The following is a 17723-nucleotide window of genomic DNA, read 5'->3' on the forward strand; positions in this document are numbered from 1 at the left end:
TTGGCTGCTTGGGGCGGCCAAAACCCTGGAGCCGGCCCTGCTTCCTGAGGCAGTTGCTTGTAGGTGCCGTACAAACATTGGCCTGGATTGCTAAAGCTGCCTCTCTCCCTGTCTGCCTTCATAACAGGTGAAGTCAGCTGGGACCTCTGGCGAGGGGACGGGACCCTCAACTCTGGGAATTCATTCCCCGCCATGGGCCTAGTATAGTCTAAGCCCATTGACCCTCAGGGCAGATTCTCTCTTTGCTCAGACCTTTTGAGGGGGTTGACATCTGCCAACTAGTTGTGCGAGCCTGCACCCTAAGATTGTAGCAGAGGACATATTTCACACAGGAAGGAAGAATGCTGTTGTTTGCGTGTCTGTTTGGATACTTCAGGTTTGTGTTGCTATCAGTCTGTGTCCCCTTCTCTCTACTTTGAGTCACATCTGGGGCCGAGGCTTCAGAGGCCTAGCATTTGGACTAGCCTAACCACCACTGGAAGAGTAGGCGTAGCTGAGTGGAAGATGGTGGGTACCAAACAGTGCAGTCCAGCTCTTAGGCAACTGTCTCCTAGGTTACAAGACCAAGTGGAGCAGTCCAGTGGGTAGGGCATTAAACCGCATTAATGAAACCTAGATTCTGTTCCTGATTCTGCCGTCTACCTGTGTCTGACCCCAGGCAAGTCATGTCCTCCATCGATGCCTCAGTTTCTCCTGATAAAACAGCAATAATGATAGTGGCTTTCTTTGGGTAAAGTGCTCTGAGATCTATGAACGTTGGGATGTTTTGAACTACGTAGCCGGTCAGCAGAGGTAGAGACTGGGAACACAGCTGCAAGAGTGTCCCTAGTGAGGTGACCCGGCATGCTGGTCACAGCAGCTGAACCAAAAAGTGTGCGCACAGGACATGGGGTGGGGGTTTTCATCCCACGTCCCTGTAGTTCAGAGGCTGAAATGGAAGTGAGAGGTAGAGGATTGCTTTGTTATGTTCTCTCCTGTGGGGGAGTTTCCTATGCAGGGCCGTGCATATGTTTCTCTTTGGACTCGCCTCTCCAGTTATGTGTAATTAGGTGCTCGTACAATTTGCCTGCTATTTCTGAAGGTTTAATACATAGCAGGAAAATTATCCATGAGAGTTTGGCTTAGATGATCAAAACTGAATGCAGGGTAGAACCTATGGGGCCAGAGATTACATTTTAAAATAAACCTCTCCAACTCCGACCAATTCATCGTGAGGCAGCGTTAGAGTAGCAGACAGGGAGCCAGGAGACTTTGGGAGCTATTCCTGACTGCCACCAACTCAGTGTGACACCTCAGCACGTCACTCACCTGGCCATTACCTTCTTAAATGGAGTCTAGTAGTGCTTAGCCAGCTTTGTAAAACATTATGAAGATCCTTGGTTAGAAGGTGCTGGACAAATACAAATTATTATTGTTTGGGTCAGTAAAACACCAGGTCCTCAGGCGGCGTAAATCAGCCATGCTCCATTGGATTTAGCCCTACGCACCTGATCATAGCAAAGAATTTAGCTAGTATTGAGCGAAGTATGAGTGTAGTGTCTGACACATTAAAGGGAGATAGTTTCCCTGAGTGAGGCCTTTTCCATATTGAACTTCTGTGATCTGTGTCGACTCTGGTTTTATTAGATGTTTCTGACAGACAGCACTCCCGGCTGCTTTGTTCTCAGCTTCGGGCCCGCAGCTCCTGCCAGGATAACCAACATTTTTGAGTTGCCTCACGTACGGGTCCTTGAAATCTGCGGAGGCTGGAGGAGTTTGGCACTGGGGGAGTAAACAAACCATAAAAGGGTCTGAAATGTCTGTTTGCCATTCCCCCCTTCTCAAGAGCACTCTTGGTCTGAGCAGCTTTTGCAGGAAGTGGGCTACTGCAGGTGCTCTCCATGGTGAAGAGGAACTAATAATAGCCCACGTATTTTATCCTAGCCACTCCAGAGCTCAGAGGAAACATTGCCTGGCACATTTTTATCTGCCATAAATGGCTGGTTTTTCCCTCCCTCTCAAGGCTAGCTGGACATGAGGACTTAGATTCCTCTCTCAGTTACACCCGTAGAAAGGCAGAGAAATTCAGTGTCGCCAGCTCATGATCTCATCACAAGCCTCACAATATTTGATGTTTTTCTTAAAGCCCCAGCTCCTGGAGTCAAGTTATTACATGAGACTCTCAGCACTCATTTAAAACACATTTCTAGACCCCCATAGTTGTGGACAAAACCTTGACAATGTGAACCAAGCGCATCCCAACATTCAAAAAATCCAAGTGGCCAATAAAGAGAACCCAAAATGTGTTGTTTTAAGAAATCTCATAATTTTGGCGAGGGGGTTGATGTGATTTTTGAACGCTTGAGGAGCTGGAAATACTTATAACTCCACCAATTTCCCTGGAGCTACTTCGGATTTACACCAGTGTAACAGAACATGATGCAGCCTAGTGTTTTTTTCTATCTCTGGACAGCGAGATGGAGGGGATGGGCTCACTTCATACAACTACAGCATTCAAGCTCTCGGTGCCTATCCCAGGCCCTTCTCCTCCACTCCCTCCTTCCCCCATTCTGGTAGGATTTCATCGAACCTGAGCAGCTCAGCTTTAGAATCTGGATAGGGGGCCTGGAAAGGTCTCTCTGAGCAGATGGGAGCTTGTATGTTTAAAAACAAAACCCCAACATATGTGCCACCCAAACCAGGCAAGGAACTGGCTGCAGTCTCCGATGTAGGGGGTTTTTGCTGGACAAGTGGACGTGTTCCTTTTTGAGGTGGACTATAATTTTGCCCAAGGAGAAGTTTAAAAGTCCTCCACTGAACAGTATTGTGCCCATCTGAGCACCCCAGCAACGGAAAGGCAGCTAAAGTTCCTGGTAATATAATTATTGTGTCAGAGCCTGCAGGCCTACTCCCCTCTTCCTGCAGGATCTAGACACCAGTGGGCCACGTTCTCTCCTGTGTGATATGCTTGGCACGAGCCATGAGCCCAGATTCAAGACTGGAACTGTTCACAGACACCGCCAGGGCCTGCCCCATCTATGGTGAGAGGGAGACGCGGGTGCAAACCTGCCTGCAGCCCCTCTTCCATCTCCTCCAGACCCTCTAGCTGAGGCTCTGGCTGCACTTTTCCCCATCCGAGATCTCCATGTCAGCCTCCTCCCGGCAGTGGCCAAGGCAGCTGTTCATCAGCCCAAAGAGGTCGAAGCTCGACTGGGAGTGGCGGGGCAGCGTCCCTGTGACAGGTGTTTTCCATTTTGCCTGGTTGTGTGCATGGAAGATTTCCTCTGCCGCTGTCAGTTCTTGGAGCAGCGGCTGTCTGGGGCTCTTTGCTCAGTGTCCTTTTCTGATTCCCTTCCATACCTATGCCCATCCCTGTGTTTACATTTTTGTCCCTGTACTTTGACTTCTGGGCTCTGTGATCCCTCCTTCATTGGAGGGAACTGGGCAGAGCTTTCATTCTGATGGTCTCCATCCACCTTTCCCAGGACTCAGATAGGCCAGCAGCTCGGTAATTGGTTCAAATGCATTCCTGGTGCAACTGCACTGATTCCAGTGCACGGCACCATCAATGGCCCTCTGTGCTCTGTCTATGGCACCTCTCTTCCATATCCTGCTCATCCTTGTCTGAATGCCCAGCTAAAATGGCCGTCATTGTCAAAGCAGGAGTGGGCGCACAGGCCATCAGACCTGCTTCTTCCTCTTGGGAACATCCTATGCTGCCCTGGAGAGGGTTTTTGCACACAGCATCGGGACGTTGTCACGGGTGGCGAATACAAAGTGCGTGGCTGGGTAGATATACACCTTTCCCCTGCTGCTCTCGAAAAGCAACGAAATTGGTCAAAGAACCAGATGGCTCCAAGGCTGCCGGGTTCTTGCCTATCGCCTCTGGAATACACATGCTCAGCTAAGCCTTCCTGCTTCAGTACCTCGTGGGCATCCGTGTAACAAATACAAATATGTCCCTCCCCGTCAGGCCATTGTCAGGGCTCTCACTAGTATTCAGGTGCCATCGGAGATACTGGACATTATTTCCCTTGGCTACCATGGGGTTACTCCAGTTTTATGGCTGCGTAACAAAGCAGAAGCCGGCTTGCCCCAGAGGAGTCCAGCCACTTTGCTGCTTGTGTCCCAGGTAAATCACTACCAAGCAGCAGCAGGGAAGGGATAAACAGGCCTTAAGGAGTCCAGTGCACACCCAGAATAGAGAGGTCAAAGAACCAGCTTGTTCTGCCCCACACGTGTGTTATATAGGGGTGAAAGGGAGCCGATGATCCCGTATCTTGGTTACCAGCCCCTGAAGCCAGCAGGAGGAAGAACGATCTTTGGAACAGACTAGACGCTTTCGGCAGATTAGTCTAAAGGCCACTGATGCATTGTGCAAGTTTGGCAGAGGCTCAAAGAGATGATCCGTTGGAATGGGGCCGGGCATCAAAACATCATGTGCTAAAGGGGGCTTAGACCGAGTGCTGGGCAGGAACAGAGCTTTCCGCTGGGTACGACACTGCTAACAGCTAGTGGTAGCACCATCACCACCACCGTAAGAAAGTGTAGGAGTTGGATCATTTTCCTTGATTCTTCATGTATAGCAAGGTCATCGGCATGATCACAGCCCTGAGGGTCCTGGCTTCTTCCCCTTCCCTGACTCACACCGCCTCCCTGCCGCCATCTGACAGAGGGCAGACGCCTTTTTGTGCTTGTTGTCACTTCTTAATTGGCTGAAGGGGCCTGCTGTTGTGTGACATAAAAGTAGAGCTGGGCCCAAACAAAACCTCTGGATCTAATCACTCCAGCCCACACACTTTGGAGAATTTAGATCCAGAGCCAGACTTGGTAGCTAGCCCATTATCGAATGGGGCTGGACTAAAGACCCCTGGTCCAAAAACCCCAAACTCTGGAGAAACTCAGATCTTGATTCCAGTTTCAGGACACGAGCTTATCTCTGGACGGGAGATGCTCCTCTTTTCCTCATGCTCAGTCCCTGCTGGCCAACAGGCTGAGAGGCCCTAAGGTGGAATGGATTCTGGTTTTCCCTTGTGACAGCTCCTAGCATTAAGGCAAACTCCTCATTTTAAATAGCACCTAAGCCGTGCATCATAGAACAACATTTTGGTGGTAAGTGACTTATCAGACACCTTGGGCCTTAGCAGTCCCTGGAGCATGCTAAAATCACCCACAATTACACTGCTTAGTACCTACCCTACATGATTGCTCTATAATTTCACAGGGCTGCCTAACGACACTATGATTAATTCTATAAATAAATGCATAGGACACAGGGTCATACCTTCTGATCGAGGCTCGACCAATGGAAAAACATTTCTAGTGCAGCCTTCATGGGCCTGGCCATGTAACCTAGCCGGAGTGGTGGTTTCTAATCAGTCTGCACCTATGAGATTAGAGACCTGGGCGTGACCCTCCTTTATGGCAAAACACTCCTTAAAATCAAGTCAGACCAAATTTCTCAGTGGTCTCAGGATCATATTTAGGGAAAATAAAGGTACTTTCCACCGTGCCAATATGTAAGCATTGTGTTTGCCCATGGTAGTACTAAACTGGCTTGGCTTAGAGCATGGTCTAATTAATGTGGTGCATGGAGGGGCAGAGAACTATTTACAAGATTAACTACCCTCTCCCCCAGCAGGATTTGAACATGGCTCTCAAAGCAGCTACCTTCAAAGCAGTTTAAAAATGTATGTAGGTGGGTACAAGGCAGGCTAGCTCACTGCAAAGCCACATTAAAGGGGGAACTTAACACTGCTCACAGCACAGTCAGACCTATCGGGAAGGTAGTGAATAAGGGTATGTCTACACTGCAATGTAAGGCCAGGGTCTGGATTTAGGATCAAACACACAAATTGCGCTAACCCAAGGCTCAGACTCAGGCTTCCAGGATCCCACAGGGGTGGAGGGTCTGAGCCTGAGTCAAGCCGGGACCCAGGGTTCAAGCCCTATTGCCAGGACCGGCTCCAGGCACCAGTGAAGGAAGCAGGTGCCTGGGGTGGCCAATAGAAAGGGGCGGTACTCCGTCCATTATTGGGGCAGCACGTCTGGGTCTGCCGCAGCAATTCAACGGCGGGTCCTTCAGTCTCTCTCTTCCTCTTCGGCGGCACTTCAGTGGCAGCTCAGTCGCTCTGCTTCAGTCTTCGGCGGCACTTCAGTGGCAGCCCAATCGCTCCGCTTCAGTCTTCGGGGGCACTTCGGTGGCAGCTCAGTCGCTCCGCTTCAGTCTTCGGCGGCACTTCGGCGGCAGCTCAATCAGGTTTTTCTTTTTTCTTTTTCTTTTTTTTCCCGCCGCTTGGGGCAGCAAAAAAGCTGGAGCCGGCCCTGCCTATTGCTTTGCAGTGTAGATACAGCCCCACTGAACTCATGCTCTGGGAGTCCTCCAAAAATATCGCACAGTCCCAAGGGCCAGCTTTCTTTGTCCTCTGGACAGTCCAGTTTGGTGGACAGTCACATTTTCCCACACTGCACCAGGAGCAAACAGCTAGAGCGGCCACCTTTTGGGAGGGCGCTAGGAAGTCTGGGCTATGTGTGGTCGAACATGGGCCCGGATAATGCAGTGTAGACACTGGAGTCCCAGCTTGGGACCTAGTGTTCAACAGTTGCTAACCTGGGGTTACAAATGGGTGTAGATGCTCAAGCTGTAGGTTAACAAAGCAACAATCTGCTCACTCAAATTCTACCAACCTTTGTCTTAAATTGCAGTGTAGAGATACCCTGAGAGACCTTTTATTAAAGAAAGAAAGAGTTTCAGAGATTGGCATTTACCATGAATTTTGGGTCCACATCTGAATTTCCCTGAAACTAAGGGGGCCGTTGGTTCTGAGGTTTGGGTCCAGCCCATCTTAGTGACAGAGGCCAGGCTCTGAACTGGCTTCTCTAGACAAGTTCAGACCCATATGACAGTTTAGGGGTGCTCTGATCCAGGGTTATTTTGTCTGGCCTGTTTTAAAGCCAAGACCCTAGCTGGATTTATGTGGTGTTCAGATCTGGGGCTTAGGTTCTAGCCCTTTCTCTAGTTACAAGACATAAACTCTTGAGTTCCAAAAGGATCTTGCTTCAGGGTATCGGAAGATTCATGCCCTAAGCACAGCTGGTGTCGCTCTGTTTCGAAAAGTATCGTGCTGTAGCCACGTTGGAGAAGCTAGACCAGTGAGCAAAACTGGAGAGAAATCAGAAGTCTACTAAAAATACCCCAAGGAAGAACGTTCTGCCCGAAGCAGTTCTCAGCAATAACAGGAGGACAAAATTGTGCTGAGCTCAGGAGAGAGATTTGCCAGTCCTGGGATGTGTTTATGGGGAGTATTGTTTAAGAGATTAGTACTAGATTACTGACAGAGACCAGCTGTTCTCCGAATCTCGCCCCTCCCCTCCATCCCAGCCAAGGCATTTTGCTTCGCTCTGAGCCCAAAAAAGGAATGCATTTCCCTTCCTGCCTGTGTGGCGTCTGACGTGGCCGGACTTGAACACGTCAGCAGAATCGGCTCCCCACGAGGAGGCTGGTGAAAGCTGCTTATAAACATGTGACGTAGGAGACAAACAGACACACACAAAGCTGTTAACCCCTCCAAATCCAGAGCTGGCCCTGGGGGAGGGCCAGAGCTGAAGGGACAGAAATGCCATCAAGGGAAGCCAAAATAAGTTCTGGCTCGCAGTAACACACACACACACACACACACACACACTGCTAACCCCAAGCATTCAAAAATCATGAGTCACCCCACTCCAACACACACAGACACAAACATATTGCTAACTCCAAGCATTCAAAAATCATGAGTCCCCCTGCTCCAAAAATGACTGATTGGGTTTAAAATCATGAGGGAAAAAACACTGGGTTCTTTTTATTTGTTCTGTGGGTTTTGAGCCTTTAGGTCGCACTCGCTTCATATTTTAAAGCCTTTCTCTGCAACCGTGATGAGGGTTACACATTTCCTTTTAGAAGTAAAAGCTTTCATTTGTCTTGCAATTTCATGATTCCAGCAGCTGGGACTTTAATATAAGCACTAACAATTGTAAGGCTCATCGTGAAATCATAAGTTGGCAACACTGCTATAATATCCCCCCCACACACACACACTTCCTGCAGTGTACTACAGTGTGTGTGTGTGTGCGTGCGTGTGTATGGGGGTGGGGAGGGGAGGTCAATCTGCAGGAGTCAGGAGAGAACATGTGGTTATGCTACAAATGGGCAGAGGATAAAAGTCCCTGTTGGGGTCTCTGCAGGCATGTTAATGTATCTTCTCTGTGGACAGGGTGAAGGAGGGAGGTGAATCTGGTCCATTTCCCCCACTGCCCCATGGCACTCAAGGGCTGAAACCCTGAAGGTAGGTGAGCAAGACACTCAACCCCTGCTCAATGAATTCCTGACAGATTCTCCTCTGTTGTGCCCAACCCAGATCTGACAGTGGGTAGCTTTTCAAACTGTTCTGAAAAACAGGAGCAGCCTTAAGATAGTCCCCATCACCCAGTTCCTGCTTTCCAACTTCCATGTACCTGGTAAACAAGCCACCCAGCAAGCAATTGTTAACTAGGAACTTAGCGAGACAAGGTACATGAGGTAATATAATGTATTGGACCAACTTCTACTGGAAGAGACGAGCTTTTGCACTTGCATAGAACTCTTCTTCAGGTCTGGGAAAGGTACTCAAAGTGTGACAAATTGGAAGAGATTGGTTAGCAGGAGTTAACACAGTTGCAAGAACTATACAAGGTGAAGTGGGCAGTTAACACCCCTGCAGACAGTAGACAAAGGGGTCTAGCGGGTTACAGCTTGTTGTAATGAGTCATAAATCCAGTGTCTTTATTAAGTCCATGATTTTTATATGTCTACACTACAGACCTTACAGCGGCAGGAGAGCATCTCCCATCAACATAGCGCTGTCCACACCGGCACTTTTGTTGGTCGGGGGTGTGTGGGTTTTTTTCCACACTCATGACTGACAAAAGTTTTACCAGCAAAAGTGCTAGGGTAGACATAGCCTTAGTGTCTAGCAAAGTTATGAATTTAAGCTCCCAGGTTCATCTTTTGAAGAGCTCTGTGTAAGCTCCAAAGCTTGTCTGTCTGTCACCAACAGAAGTTGGTCTAATAAAAGAGATTACCTCACCCACCTTCTCTGCCTAGAATTCTGGGACTAAAACAGCTATGAGAACATTGCAAACTCCAAACTTGTTAATGTTTCTCTTTATTAGCCCAGCTCTTTGCCCCCTGGAGCATATCTCTTGGCAGGGAAAATAATCAGTAGTTTCTTTAATGAATTTCACCTCTTTTACTATTTCCAAATTGGCCGTAAATCTTTACGAGTTTAATAGGATTTCATGAATGTCTGTGGTATTTGAAGTTATTTGCTGAATAATTTCTATGAGTAATTCTGGTCGGCAAACAGTTCACGAGCATTTGAAATCTAAGCTGTGCTTAGTTCTGAGTGGACACGCATTGTAGGTCACATGGCATTGTTTCAGTTCCCTGATTGGAGAAGCATAATATAGGCCACCAACAGAAATCTGGAACCTGCCAAGTTGAAGCTGGTTTACTTTAATGAATTGACAGGTTCATACCACCAGGGTCTCCCAAGGGACAGAAATTCTCCCACAATTAAATACACCGTGAAAGCATTCATAGACCAGCGGAGATTGCCGTGATGCTGTGAGCCATGGGATGTATCCCCAGAAGTCTTAGCACCATGAGTGATAAGCACCAGGAGGTATTTGAGCACCAGTAAAAATGCAGGGCTTTACAGCTGCTCTCCATCATGATAGGCTAAAGTAACTCAAGGTACATCCCTCAACTTAACTCAAGAGTAAAATGCATCCTTACAATTAGGCTTACCGTGGGCCTACCCCTGTTTGAAAATTTAACATTTTCTAAGTAAGCATGCAATGTCTCCCTCTCTCGGCTGGTCTACCGAGGGATAAGAGCCTGCCTACTGCTAACAGCTAATGGAGATACTCCTTTAACTCTGGGATATAGGCCTGTGTTTTTGGTGCAGAACATCTCAGGTTTATATATCCCTGCTTGGGACCAACAGTTCAGGTACAAAGGTCTCTTTTCTCTCTTCCAGTCTTGATCCAGACAGCTCTATATATGTGTGGATTGTCAGCAAGCGAGGTTGTTGATGGAAGGGGCTCAAACCACAGACATTTAGATCCAGATCTAGGATTTCAAATGCCTCAAAATCCAGGTCTGGGATTTCAGTTCAGCCCCTTTTGAAGACAGGAGCCATTCGCAAAACATGGATCCGATTCCAGGCTTCAGATTTCAGATACCCTCAGAGAGGTTGCAGATAATTGTCTCCTGTGGGCTGTAATACTTCAGTATCATTTCAGTGGTTGGGTTTAGCGTGCGGGTGCTGGGTGGTGGTGGTGGCCTGTAATATACAAGAGGTCAGACCAGAGGATGGGGTGGACCCTTCTGGCCTTCAACTGTATGAGTCTAGATGCTGTTCCCCCCGGGGATTTTAATTCTTAGCAGCCTCCTCTGTTACAGGAGACTTTCAGATAGACACAGTGGGAGGATGGAGCACAAATGTGGGGACTGAAGTGAGCCATGAGCCATAGTTCTCTGCTCCCCCTTGTGGCCAGGGTGGGAGGCATTCCGAAAGCACAAGACTACTTCCCGTCGGCTAGAACTGCGGAGCTGCAGTTTTATTATTATGCCTACTGTGTGCTGTTTATCCAGCCCCTGCCGCTTCTCCTTCCCTGTGCCATGGGAGCCATCGTGTTTCCTACGCAGACAACCCGAACAGTAACTTTGCTAATCTCCGCCATTATCCAGCTCCCTGTTCAGGTCATAAGAACAAGAACAAATCTAGAATTCTAAGACAGATCTCAGACCCCCCTTTGCCCTGAACAGCACCCAGAGCCAACTCCCTCCTCCTGCCCCCTTAATATACTGCAGATCCAGATTCTGCAGAGAGATTATGGGGTAAAAAGGGCCAAGGATTGGGGAGAAGACACACAAGACTTTGGGTTTTTCCTTATATGACCAATGGAGAATCGACTGTCATCTACGCTGACTCCAATCACCCTCTGAATGGGGGAGGAGGGCCGTGACTGGATGGCTCAGGGAGCTGGTAATCTATGTTAGGATTTTATACTGCCTCCCACCACCATCTGGGCACTTTCCATGTAAAACTGATAGCAGAATCCCTAGTGGACTTCATGGAGTCTCTGATTCTTCTCCCTTTTTGGGGTTAAAAAATAAACTTTCCAGGGGTTGTGTTTTTGATTGTTTACATTTTATTAATTTGGGCTTCTGTTTATTGGGTAGACGGGGTGGGTCAGTGTTGAGAGTGTCATTCTAATGGTGGAACGGCTTTTTCGAAGAAGGTGGTCTGAGGCGAAAAGTTTTGCTGCGTTTCTTGAAGATGGTCAGACTCTGGCTTTGTCCTATCTCGTCCAGAAGTCTTCGAAGAAGCCTTTCCACCATAAGAATGACACTTTGAGAGCTGCCCAGTCAAGAAGGGAAGAGACACCAAAAACCAAAAACCAAAAAAAAATATAAAACTGGTGATAGAGAAGGGAGAAAGCCCCCAAAACATCTCCATTCTAAGTTTATTGGCTGAAGAACCTTGTATATCAACTTTACAAGAGACAAAAACAAACAAACAAAGGAACCCCTCCTTCAAAGTTGCTTTTCAGATTACAGTATCCTTCCCCAGTAAAAGCAAAGGTATATTGTCTCCCAGATCTTTCAACCTTTTCCCTTCTCCTGGGCAGCTGTCCAAGTACATGGAAGTTTGGAAGAAGACTTGGTCCCACACAATGAAATTGACCTAGGACTTTATTTTCCAAAGTCAATGATATTGAATAATTTTTTGACAATTTTTGTTTTCTAAACAGGAACAGGAATTTTCAGATGAGGACATTGTCCAACAAGAGGATACTAAACCAAGAAAGATGGTCAAAGACAAGGGAAAAAGGTACTGTAGAGCCGTTAAGCGTGTACCAAAATACATGATTGCCCTCCTCCACTACTTACAAAACAACCTCTCTACCCTAACTCGCTTTTGAGATCACTGACTATCATTGCATTATCCTGATGTCCCAGTAACAGCCAAGGATGGATCATCATGCATCATCCAATGATGGAACTGTTCATTACAGCCACAAATGTTTGTTTTTAGGATCCTTGGCAGTACTGGCTTATTGTTTAGTAAAGTGCCTTTCATTAGTAGCTTACTGTGTGGAGCTCAGTTTTAATTTTGTGTACATTCCACATCACGTACTGGTTGATTAAAATTTTCCTACACCCCATTAAACTCTTTTCCTTCTATAGATAAGTACTCCATCAGAAGACTATTTTCCTCAGCATTTCAAGTCATTGTTTCCATCCCAACTAACAATTAGCAACGTAAGACGTAAAGCGGCACTGCAAGAAAATCACCTTAGCTAGTGTTTTCAAAAGGGACCTATGAAACAAAACTCACTTACAAAAAAGGATGGTAATATTTGTGGTGAAATAGAGAGTGGAAGCTAATGTAAATTTTGCTAGAATTGAGTGCACATTTCTCTAGTGTCAAGAAAATTAAAGGAAAGGATTCAAGTTGAACGTTTATTTTTTATATTTAATGCTTTTCAGGCTAGTTGGCATCAAACATTGTTTGTCTTTTAATATTAATTATTTTAGTAAAAGGGGCTTCCTTTTCCAAGCTTCTATGATCCAAGTGTTGTTTAATTGTTTGAAATTCAGCACACTGGGACCCAAAGGTAACAATACACTTTTAAGTGCAGGAAACAGAAACCACTGCCCTTTTGCTTGCAGTCCGATGGCCCACAGGTTGCAGGTTGAGGATTATCGGGCCGGGGGAATAATGGCAGAAACGGGTTGTTCACGTTCAATTCTAATTTGGCCATGAGTAGCACACTTCTCTCGGCTCTTCTAACCTGCCGGGCGGGTGCATCTCAGCACCTGTTGCTTTGATCTACTCTTCTTGTTATGTCCTGTAAATGTTTAATAGGAGACAGTTGTTACCTCTGTTACCTAGGCAGATGGTTTAGGTTACTGAGCTTGTGAACAAGGACTAATTGGAAAGTGGCAGATGTCAGCTAAGCAAAAGTGCCAGGCAGAAAAAGGGCTTAAACAAGTAATTAGATGAGGTGGGATAGTGGTGGGGCCAGAGCTACCTCTACAGTATCCAGTGGAGAAGGGGTGGGTCAGTAGCCAGGAACCCTAGAAAGGTCCTCTTTGTTTAAGCCCTGGTGTATCTTACTTAAAGTTGGAGCTACAGCTAACCCAAGGACTGTCTCATTTGGGTCTGAGAGAAATGGATCCAAGCATAACACAATGGCCAGCTAATGTCTGAGTCCCCCTCGGTGCCTCCAGTGAACAGACTAGGGATCTTTAAACATGGGGCCTAAGAGCTCCCAGTCCAGAGATCTTGGGATCAGGTCCCACTGATGACTGCTCACATTACCCAAGAGCAGGAAGAGAGAAATCTAGACGTTTGCTGCTGAGCAAGTGGAAACACAAAACCTTCTTCATCAGGCATCCCCTTTGCTTAAGAGAACACATGCATGTTCTGCAGTGTATGTGCACGCGCTTTTGGTTTTCCCATTGGGCATGCACACATTTTGTTTGATTGTGTACACACACTTGTTTGTGTACACGTTTGTGTTGTTGGGCACGCAGGTGCATCCATACCTGAGCTTTTATGCATCTGTGTGCATATGTATATAAGCACAGTTGTGCAACATCTGCACCTTTGTGCATGCACCTATATGTAAATATGTGTAAGTCTGCATACACACCCCGGGCTTGCATACACCTTTCAAAAGGTGTCCCTTACCTGATGTCACATAAGGAAAATATTCTTGGTTCTAAAGGGAAGTCTCAGGCTACGTCTACACTACGGGGGGGATCGATTTCAGATACGCAAATTCAGCTACGGGAATAGCGTAGCTGAATTCGACGTATCTGATCTGACTTACCCCGCTGTGGGGCCGGTGGCAAATCGACTGCCGCGGCTCCCCCATCGACGGCGCTTACTCCTACCTGGGCTGGTGGAATATGTGCGTCGATTCGGGGATCGATTATCGCGTCCCGACGAGACGCGATAAATCAATCCCCGAGAGATTGATTTCTACCCGCCGATCCGGGCAGGTAGTGAAGACAAGCCCTCAGACACAAAGCCATTGATTCTGGGGTCTGCTTTTAGCTATAGACAGGGCAGGCAGACTCCACAGGAGTATCATGTTTGTACATGGCACCTAGATACTACGTGATAAGTCCATTAGAAATACAGAGACAGATGGAGGACCCTGGCACTGGAATACATTCTTAGATGCAGACGGCATCCAGTTCATTGAAGACCATGACACTGGGGTCACCACGGTCACAAAGAGCAAGAGGGCCCGTTACCTCAATCCTGATCGCTGCAGAATGTCCTTACGATGCCTGCGGTGCAGAGCGAAGGCTTATTTGAGGAACGGGTTGGTCACAATTTGAGTCAAAGCCTTCCACGACCTCAGAGGAAGCTGGAGATATGTTTTCATAGCCTAATGATAGCTGTTTGGTGCCAGCAGGGAATGGGAGAGGTGAATGATGCCCCAGAGGGCGGGTATAAATGGACATGGGATTATGCTGCTTCTTTGATTCTTCAATAAAATTCTTTTCCCAATGGTCTGATAAAATGCACACAGGGCCAGATCCATGGCTGGTGTATGTAGATGTAGCTCCTTTGGAGACAGCTGATATGGCCACAGAATTTTGTAAGTCCTGTGCAGTAGCGAGCGGTGAATTTCAGGTGATGTCTATGGGAGCGTGTGCTTTGAAGGCAGGAATGGCTGGCGTCTTAAGAAGTTAGCAGCTATTTAATTTGACTCGGATCTACAGCGAAGAGGGACCGAGCATCTGGGGTAGATGGGCATGAAGCAGAACAGCCCCAGCCCACATCACGAAGGGCTACTGCTGAGGAAGCTGGGCTTAAAAATAGAGTCCTTTAAACAAATCAACAGGTGTCATATGACATTCATAAAAAAGAAATAGGACTTCCTCCTGACTGCCTTATATAGGCAAAGTGCTCTGAAGAGACTCAGCGTGGTTATCTTCCGGGTGAGCAAAACCAGACGTGTTTAAGCTTTGGGTTCCCCTCCGTTGATCTGAAACAGAACTGAGTCCTCCACCTCCATCCTCTGCTCCTGGAGCGCTGGGTGCTCCTGGATGGGCCATGTCTTCTTGCGGCTGTTGTGGAGCTCTGTGCGTGGGCTGCTGTTGTGCCTGGCTGGTTTTGGATAAGCCGGGTTTGGGCTCCCACTGTAGTAGTCTCATGGGTCGGCAGTATCACCACATTCTTTTCTCCCTGTGGTGCGTGGACGGGGACTCACCAGGCTGTAAAATTTGCAGGCACTCTCCCCTTGATCCAGGGATTTTTTTTTCCCAACATGCAGTTATTTTTTTCAGCACATTTGGGGCCAGCCTTCTTCCTATCACACCTACAACAGGTGCCCGGTCCGCTGGCTCTTCTCGGCTGGCCTGTAGAAATGGAGTTGCCACCGCCGCACCAGAAGCCCCAACCATTTGAATCATTCCCCTAGCCCTAAATGATTCACATCATGAAAGGAGAGCAAGAGACTGAATACCACTGCCCCTTAACTGCTCTCAAGTTCGCTGCTGGGCAGCTGAGCCGATGCCAGATCCCTGGGTATTTCAGCTATCTCCTTACTCACACAATGAGTAACATTACACCAGATGCCATCATCTCTGTGGCACTTGCAGAGTGAAGAATGCCTGATGGGTCATGTGACTCGGGGAAAATCATTCTCCCCAGTTGCGTTTACACATCAAGTTGTTATAGCCCCAGTAAAACTGAACCAAGTACAAAAAAATTGCATCTAGGGCCTGATTTTTCAAGGGACCGGCACACACTACTGGGACTAGCTTTTCAGAGGAGCTCAGCAGCTCATGTTCAGAACGGAGGCTGAGAGGCTTTGACAAGCTGGCCACACAAACCTTGGAAGAAGGCTCATGCAGTTCTCGGTGAGCATGCTCAGTGCATCTCTAACATATCCATCCGAGTTCGGATTCTATCCCTGGTTTTGCTACCAACTCACAATGTGGCCCCGGGGAAGTTGCTATTCTGCAGTACACCTCTACCTCGATATAACGCGACCCAATATAACACGAATTCGGATATAACGTGGTAAAGCAGTGCTCCGGGGGGGCGGGGCCGCGCACTCCAGTGGATCAAAGCAAGTTCGATATAACGCGGTTTCACCTATAACGCGGTAAGATTTTTTGGCTCCCAAGGACAGTGTTATATCAAGGTAGAGGTGTAGTTTCCTCATCTTTAGAAGGGGAATGGCAGATATTTACCCAAGCCAACATTGTAAGATTTAAGTCATTAGTCTACATCAGGGGTAGGCAACCTATGGCACGCGTGCCAAAGGCGGCTCGCGAGCTGATTTTCAGTGGCACTCACACTGCCCGGGTCCTGGCCACCGGGCCAGGGGGCTCTGCATTTTAATTTAATTTTAAATGAAGCTTCTTAAACATTTTAAAAACCTTATTTCCTTTACATACAACAATAGTTTTGTTATATATTATAGACTTATAGAAAGAGACCTTCTAAAAACATTAAAATGTATTACTGGCACGCGAAACCTTAAATTAGAGTGAGTAAATGAAGACTCGGCACGCCACTTCTGAAAGGTTGCCGACCCCTGGTCTACATGAAAAGCTTTGAGATCCACGCATGAAAGAGGCAATATAAAAGCAAAGCCATAATCAGTGAGGACACTATGCCGAGTTGGTGGCTGAGTAAAAGCAGACATCAGGTTCGTTGTGATGAGAGCCAAGTCCGGGGGCCTCTCTGATACTTTGCTAGCAACTTAACCACTGCTAGTGCTGTTACTGATATTTACCAAGTGAAAACCTAAAGGAGGCCTAGGTAGTTACTCGCTTTAAGTCATGACATTAGCAAATGAAATTAATGCAATGTGTTTGCATGAATGCCCGGGACAGGCTTGTCTTAACTAGCCTACTCTTCTGAAATTCAATAAGGGTAATTAATGCAGGGATCAGAAAAAGCTTTGCGGGAAACAGGATCACTATTTATCTGTACCAGGAAGGATTGCATCAAAGTCATTTCCCAGGAGAGTGCAGCTCAGGCCAGATATGGGCAAAGCAGAGGGGAGGACAACGGTGCCCAGCTACAGAGGGACACAAAAAATAAATCGCCAATGTGGTCTCGAAGTAGGATCAGCGTTTCTGATGCTCATCCCCTTGCGCTACTCAGACATGTCACCCCAGTGCGCAAACGCCGATGTCAGGAGCGCCAAGGTCACTCATCAGCAAGACTTAACTCGGGGAGTTTAATGAGTCACTATAGCAAGCAGACAGGAGTGAAAGTAACACCAGATGACTAGCTATGAATAACAGGTTGATCTGAATGCCACTGGCCCTTAAGCCCTTTTTGATTGTAATTTTACACTGAAAACTCAGAGGAAAAGCAGAAACTCGCATACACTTTTCTGGGTCATCCAAAAGAAACTAAGTATTGACTGTACGCTGCAAAAGTCCTGGCAAAGCATTGGTCTGGAGAGTTTCCCACTTTGGATTTTATTCTGATTTAGCAAGAGGTTTTAAGGAGATGGCTGTGATCAGGGCCGGCTCTGGCTTTTTTGCCGCCCCAGGCAAAAAAAGCCTCCGGCCGCCCTGGCGAGCCCCGGCGGGGGCTCCTCTCTCCCCCCGGCGGCCCGGGGGGGAGGGCGGCGAGCCCCAGCCGGGGCTCGGCTCTCCCCCCGGC

This window comes from Terrapene carolina, unplaced genomic scaffold (assembly GCF_002925995.2).
Source record: "Terrapene carolina triunguis isolate 2854851 unplaced genomic scaffold, T_m_triunguis-2.0 Scaffold199, whole genome shotgun sequence".
NCBI lineage: Eukaryota > Metazoa > Chordata > Testudines > Emydidae > Terrapene > Terrapene triunguis.